The following is a 7,642-nucleotide window of genomic DNA, read 5'->3' on the forward strand; positions in this document are numbered from 1 at the left end:
CCCATAAATGCTAAAATTAAAATGCTCTGCTACTTCCAACCATGTGTATTTGAAACCATATGCCATTTGACTGCAGATTGGAAGAGGGGAAAAAATTAAGGTTTAGTTTTTATCTATTAAGTTCGAGGGCTATATCAGGAGATTTTGTGTTCCTTAATTTTTTCATAGCTTTTGTGAATTAGGTATTATTAGATACATTTTGCTGATGAGTTTAGGATTGAATTTGTATTATAATATTTAAAATTATGTAGTACTTCAGATTTACATAAAACGGAAGGCCTATTTCATGAGATCCTAAATTATTTCCCCCACCTTGTGAGGCATTATTATTCTATCTTTTTCAGTTTGCCATTTACATTATTTTTACTATTATTGCTAATAGCAATATAATGGACACTTCTTGAATACCTACTAAGTGTAATTCATGGAAGAACAAGGTTTTCTAACTACTGGGCCTTCATTCAAATCACAGTGTGAATGCCAAGCAAAAGAACAAACCAAACAATAACGGCTTATCAGTCCTTGTATTAGTTTCCCTTAGCTGCTTCAGTTAAACCACCATAAACTTGGTTGTTTAAAGAACACAGATAATTTTCTTACAGTTCTGAAGATCAGGAGTCTGAAATTAGTTTCACTGGTCCAAGACAAGTTTTGGCAGAACTGTGCTTCCACTGGAGGCTCTAGAGAAGAATCCATTTCCTTGCATTTTCTAGCACCTAGAGCTGCATTTCTTGGCTTGTGGGACACTTCCTTAACTTTGGAAGCCAGCCTTATAGCATCTTCCTTTAGTCTCCCCACTGGCTGCTTCTTTTGTGTCAAATTTCCTCTACGTTCTTTTTATAGACACTTGCGATTTCACTTAGGGCCCATCCAGATAATCCAGAATAATCTCCCTATCTTCAGATCCTAATTTTAATCATGATTGTGAAGTCTCTTTTGCCATTTAAGGCAACATTCACAGTTTGGATGATTAGGATGGGGCTCTCTTTAGGGGCCATTATTCAATTTATCACAGTGCTGAAAGCCACCTTCTAAACTTAACCTGTTTAATGTTTTTTACCTATATGTGCTAGTTTCCAGTACCATCTAGATGATCAAATTAGTCACTTTGATTTCATGTATTACCAAAACACTGGTACCAAATATTAGCAAATCAATATGTCATCTTTCCCAAGAAACATCAGCCCCAGTGCAGACTCTGGCGTAGTCTCTGCCGGGTCCTGTCTCCCAGGTCCCTTCCGCAGCGGCCGTGAGGTCATTTGGCCTCCATCGTGGACAGCTACGAGCGACGCAACGAGAGTGCTGCCCACATTATCGGGACCCTGCTGGGAATTGTTGACAAGCATTCAGTGGAGGTTACTAACTGCTTTTCAGTGCCGCACTATGAGTCAGAAGATGAGGTGGCTGTTGACGTGGAATTTGCTAAGAACATGTATGAATTACACAAGAAAGTCTCTCCAAATGAGCTCATCCTGGGCTGGTATGCTACAGGCCATGACATTACAGAGCACTGTGCTGATCCATGAGTACTACAGCTGGGAAGCCCCCAACCCCATTCACCTCACTCTGGACACAAGCCTCCAGAACGGCTGCGTGAGCATCAAGGCCTATGTCAGCACTTTAATGGGTGTCCCTGGGAGGACCATGGGGGTGATATTCACACCTCTGACAGTGAAATATGCATATTATGACACTGAACGCATTGGAGTTTACCTGATCATGAAGACCTGTTTTAGCCCCAACCAGGTGATTGGGCTCTCAAGCGACTTGCAGCAAGTAGGAGGGGCATCAGCTCGCATCCAGGATGCCCTAAGCACAGTGTTGCAGTATGCAGAGGATGTGCTGTCTGGAAAGGTGTCAGCTGACAATACCGTGGGCCGCTTCTCAATGGGTCTGGTTAACCAAGTATCCAAGATAGTTCCCAATGACTTTGAGACCATGCTCAACAGCAACATCAATGACCTGCTGATGGTGACCTACCTGGCCAATCTCACGCAGTCGCAGATTGCCCTCAATGAGAAATTTGTAAACCTGTGAATGGGCCCCATGCAGCACTCCTGCCAGTCTGGGCCACCCTAGGACTCAGAATGGAGTGAAGTAGAATGGTTTTCTTGTGGTTTGAGTCACACTGAGTCAGTCAACTGCTTGTGACTCTAAATAAATATAGCCTACCTTTTGTAAATGAAAAAAAAAATGGGGTCTGGAACATGAAAAAATGTTCATCATCATTAGCCATCAGGGAAATTCAAATCAAAACCACATTGAGATACCACCTTACACCAGTTAGAATGGCAAACATGGACAGGGAAAGAAACAACAAATGTTGGAGAGGTTGTGGAGAAAGGGGAACCCTTTTACACTGTTGGTGGGAATGCAAGTTGGTACAGCCACTTTGGAAAACAGTGTGGAGGTGCCTCAAAAAATTAAAAATAGAGCTACCCTATGACCCAGCAATTGCACTACAGGGTATTTACCCCAAAGACAGAGATGCAGTGAAAAGAAGGGCCATATTCACCCCAATGTTCATAACAGCAATGTCCACAATAGCCAAACTGTGGAAAGAGCTGAGATGCCCTTCAACAGATGAATGGATAAAGAAGATGTGGTCCCTATTACAATGGAATATTACTCAGCCATTAGAAAGGATGAATACCCAACTTTTACATCAACATGGATGGGACTGGAGGAGATTATGTTAAGTGAAATAAGTCAAGCAGAGAAAGTCAATTATCATATGGTTTCAATTATTTGTGGAACATAAGGAATAGTATGGAAGACATTAGGAGAAGGAAGGGAAAAATGAAGGGGGGGAAATCAGAGGGAGAGATGAACCATGAGAGACTATGGACTCTGAGAAACAAACAGAGTTTTAGAGGGGAGGGAGCTGGGGGAATGGGTTAGCCCGTTGATGGGTATTAAGGAGGGCACGTACTGCATGGAGCACTAGGTGTTATATGCAAACAATGAATCGTGGATCACCACATCAAAAACTAATGATGTATTGTACGGTGACTAACATACCATAATAAAATAAAATTTAAAAAAATGGGGTCTGGAAATCCTGAAGGGGGTGCTCTCATGTACCTACCATTGCTTGAAACATGAATAACCAGCAGAAAGAAGATAAGAATTGTTTTGACAAGGAAGGTCATTTTTCACACAGGAAATTTTGCTCCTGCCTTTAAGAAAAAGGGGGAAGATCCCTCCCTGCCCCAATAGCAATGCACTAACCACCACTTGCAGCCAATGAGAAGTAGCCACCTCCTGGAACTCTTTTTCTTCTCTGATGAAATTTTGCTCAAAAATCCCTCCCCAGTTTCCTCCTGAAACCCATGAAAGCTGACCTTTCCTCTGTTTCTTCAGGCTTGCCTATGGTTTACCATAGTTTGCATGCCCTGAATTCTAATTCCTCTGCTATTCCCAAATAAATCCATTTTGCTGGTAAAATAACTGGCTGTTTTACTTTGGGGGCCAATACTATGATTCTTTCTGTATGATCTCCTTTGATTTTTGATCCATGACTCTTGAAGTTTTTGAAACATTTAAAAAGGAAATTTAATAAACAGATTTTCAGGGCATAAACCTTCCTTAAACTAACTGGGTTCCAAATGTTCAGTCACCTGGGAATGAAAGACTAATCACTTAGGACATAGGTAAAACTGTCTCTTCATTAATAGAGAGAGAAATGGCCTGAAATACAAAAATACCCACCATGAAGATCAAGAAATAATCGCTCAATGAAGAATTGTAGGGATAAAATAGAAATTTTATGAAGCAAAAACAGTTGACTTCATTATTTCTACTGCTGGTTACACAGTTTGAGAACAAAGTGTGTTCTCTTTGCCAACCAATATAAAAAAACAACAGCCTAGAAATGGTTTTGCTACCAAAAGTAGAAACAACAAACAAAAATTAGAGTTTCCCTCTGTACCTCGCTTAGTTTTCATATCAGATAGGTAGATACACTAAGTCACATTGGGTGGCCAAGACCAGTAGCCATCAAAGGGCACTGCTAAGACTTGAAAATTGGACCTGCCCAGTATCCTATATTGTTTTTATAATAATCAAATATATACCTTTTATTTTAAGAATACAACTTAGTAGTACAGAATACATGAAGCAATTCAATTGGCTATTTTCTTTAATAAATAAAAGATGCCTCAGATTAATCCTTAAAGAATATGACCAAAAAGAATTATGGCCCCTCCCATCTTTAATTCTTATTATTGGTCTATCTCTGTCTATGACAGAAAGATAGAGTTAAATAATCACATCTGTTACAACCCTAAGATTGTTTGTTTAAAGGAATTTGCAAACAAATCGCTCATATCTGTCCTTTGGTATTCGGAAATGGATTCTTATAGAAGCTAATGCTTAAGTTACTATACATAGATTATTATTGACATTAAATGGAGATTCTTATCTGCTTATACTCAGTGCTAAAAATGTCTAAGAAACATGTCCTTTCTATTTCTAAAGTGAAACTAGATAACCATATTGTATCACATTCCAAAGTGTATAAGAAACTTTTTTTTAAACTATCACCTCTTCTTTTCTGGCAATTAACACCCAAATTAGGCCATGTAATCATAGTTAGCAAGATACTGCCATGATAAAAGTTTATTTTTATCTGTTTTTATTTTTCTTTGTTTTGTTTGCTTTTTAAAAGACTGCCTCTGGCCACAATATATTTGACATGACTTTAGAAGTCTGGATCAAGTATATACTAAAAATAAATAAACATAGGAAAGAGAATAGCCAGAAGTGATAGTCATTAATTACAAATCACTAGTATTTGGCCACTCAAACTGGCTAAATTTAAAAATGGTTATTGCACAAATGGCTGAACTAGAAGGAATAGAAGGCTAGCTAGTTACTCATATTTATTGTTCCCCAACTGTGTATATGGCACCTCACAAATTGAGATATTGTAGAATGGTTAAGCATATAGACGCTAGATTTAAACTTTATGGGTCATCTTTTCACCTGGATCCCTTTCTATCTATGGGACCTTTGGCAAATTGCTCAAACTCTCTGTGTCTTGGTTTTCTTCTATAAGATCCATCTGCATTTTATCTGCAGGTAAGAACATAATGTTCTTCATAAGGTTCTCATACCTAAGTTCATGAAGCTTTAGACCAGCGCTTGACACACAATAAACACCCTTATCATTAGACTTCACTTGCTTCTTTAGTTTGAGCATTTGACACAGAGTTCCATTGGATATATAGAATAAAACACTTTGTTATCACTCCTCTTTCTCCTTTTGAGTTCTGTAATAGCTTCAGATCCCCTTCAAAAAGTAAAATTTTATATAGATATTTTAAGTATATTTTAAAATGAATAATATAAACAGGAAAGAATAAATAACCTATCTAGTAACCTTTACTTGTTAGAATTACATGATCCAGTGAATTTATTACAGATTGATTCATTCAGCAATTAATATGTGCTTAGAACTGCAACAGACTCTGGGGATGCACAGAAAAATATGTTGGTTTTGTCCTTTAGAAAACTACAGCGGTGAGCTAGATATTAAGTTCATCATTACCATGTGAAAAGTGGTATCGTAATGGTACCCAAAAGATGTTCTAGGAGCGGAAACTTCCTAAACCAGTTTTGCAGGCATAGGGGATGAAAGAGAAAAAGAAGTTGAGGCATGGGTTGAGTTCTGAAGGACTGTAGGCAGATATTAGATAGGGCAAAATATACCAAGGCCATGTATGTATGCAGTCCAGAAGATGAGAACAAGATACCACATATTTAACATGACAGGGGTGCTGAGTGATTGGAGAGAGATGAGGCTGAACATATAAGGCAGCCAGAGTGCCTGGTATTAAGCATACACTTTATCAGAAGGTTTTGGGGAGACTGATGTATTAGTCAGCATTCTCCAAAGTAACAGAAAATACATGTATGCATACCTAGATCTGTGTCTCCATATCTATCATATCTATCTACCTATCTAGCTATATATCTATCATCTATCAATTATCTATCCATCATCTGTTTATCTATCATCTATCTATCATCTATCTATTATCTATCTATCTATCATCTATCTATCAAAATAGAGAGTGAGAGAGCTGACAACTCAGGCAGGCAGGGTCTGTATTTTTAAATCTTGAAGAGAATTGATTTTTCTTCATGAAATCTATCTTTGCTTTTAAGGCCTTCAACTGATTGGATGAAGCCCACACACACTACTAGGGTAATGTGCTTTACTCAAGGTCTAGTAATCTGAATGTTAATCACATTTTTAAAAAATATCTTTACAGCAACATCCAGAGTACTATTTTATCAAACAACTAAGCACTATAGCCTAGCCAAGTTGACATATAAATTAACCATTACAGGAGACACTGAATTTTTAATCAGGAGAGAGACAAGATGAGTTTTGTGTTCCAGAAGTTAAATTTGGGGACAAACATAGGGAAGAAAGAGCATATATGAAGATGGGAGGAATGTCACTAGGAGGAGGATGGGTGGCTAAAGATCAGAGAAGATGGTGATAAATAGTATTGTTCTTGTTTTGATCAAGAGGACCATCTAGGTAGTTTGAAGAATGTGAAGGAGGGAAGATCAATAAAAGAGGGTGAATGATTATAGATTTGATGTAGAAGATAAGAAAAGGAAGGCATCAAGAATAACTCTACTATCCCTCCATAATTAATTTGATTTTAAAATTGGAAGCTTTTCTATTCCTTCACTTTAAAGCAAAGACAAACTTGCTAATTTCCAATTATAATTATCCCCCAGAAATCTTAGTTTGCAATATTCATCCTCTTCTGAATAGCGTTCTTCTGAAGTCTCTCCATTTTAATTAGTTCATTTTTCTTGGCAAATTTTTTAATAGGCCTTAATTAGTTGTGAGGTAAAATTTAAAAGTGACAATGAGTGCCAGCCTGTTTATACAGAGCTTTATAGTTCTGAAATCATTTTCACATATATAAAACCAGTAAAATATTCTTTTGCTATTAGGATATGATCCAGTTAAGTTCTACAAGTGATTCTTAGTATGAGAAAAATATAATACTCCCACATATCTTGAAAACACATTTCTCATTTCCAAACTGAATTGTGAACTGGGAACCACAGACTATGTTATATCTTGACAAGAAATAAGGGAAAAGAGATGAAAAGGAAAGCTTGCTTTTTGCAAGTAATTTTTTCTCTAAATTAAAATTAAAGTAATATTTTTAATAAGTTATTTTCTTGTTCTTATTACCTATCTTTTTAATAATTATTAAAAGAGAATTTCATCTCCTGTCAGGCAAAATATAATTTAGCACCATAATGATACTACCTCCTCAGCATCATTAGGCTACTTCATAGAGGATGTGATTAATGCCTATGTAGAGTCATTGATTACAGGGCGTCTATTCAAAACAGTAGGAACAAAATCCCGTTCACTAGTAAACATAATTGTAATAATGACCTATTAGTTTAGGAGCCATGGATACATAATTAGAAATATGATTTCACTAGAGGTAGAGTAATATATGATAACTCACTGACAAATTCAGATGTCATTAGGTCAGTTAATACTGCAGCCTGCTGGTAAGCACTGTGAATTGTGCAAGACTGTTGAATCTCAGATCTGTACCTCTGAAACAAATAATGCAATATATGTTAAGAAAAA

General features: G+C 37.1%; 1 pseudogene; it reads left to right on the forward strand.

The window, feature by feature from the left end:
- The first annotated feature begins 1,090 nt into the window (after nt 1-1,090).
- Nucleotides 1,091-2,194, forward strand: LOC102738832 (eukaryotic translation initiation factor 3 subunit F-like; annotated as a pseudogene).
- Nucleotides 2,195-7,642: the final 5,448 nt, after the last annotated feature.

This window comes from Leptonychotes weddellii, chromosome 6, assembly GCF_054177405.1.
Source record: "Leptonychotes weddellii isolate Sample4059 chromosome 6, ASM5417740v2, whole genome shotgun sequence".
Classification (NCBI taxonomy): Eukaryota; Metazoa; Chordata; class Mammalia; order Carnivora; family Phocidae; genus Leptonychotes; species Leptonychotes weddellii.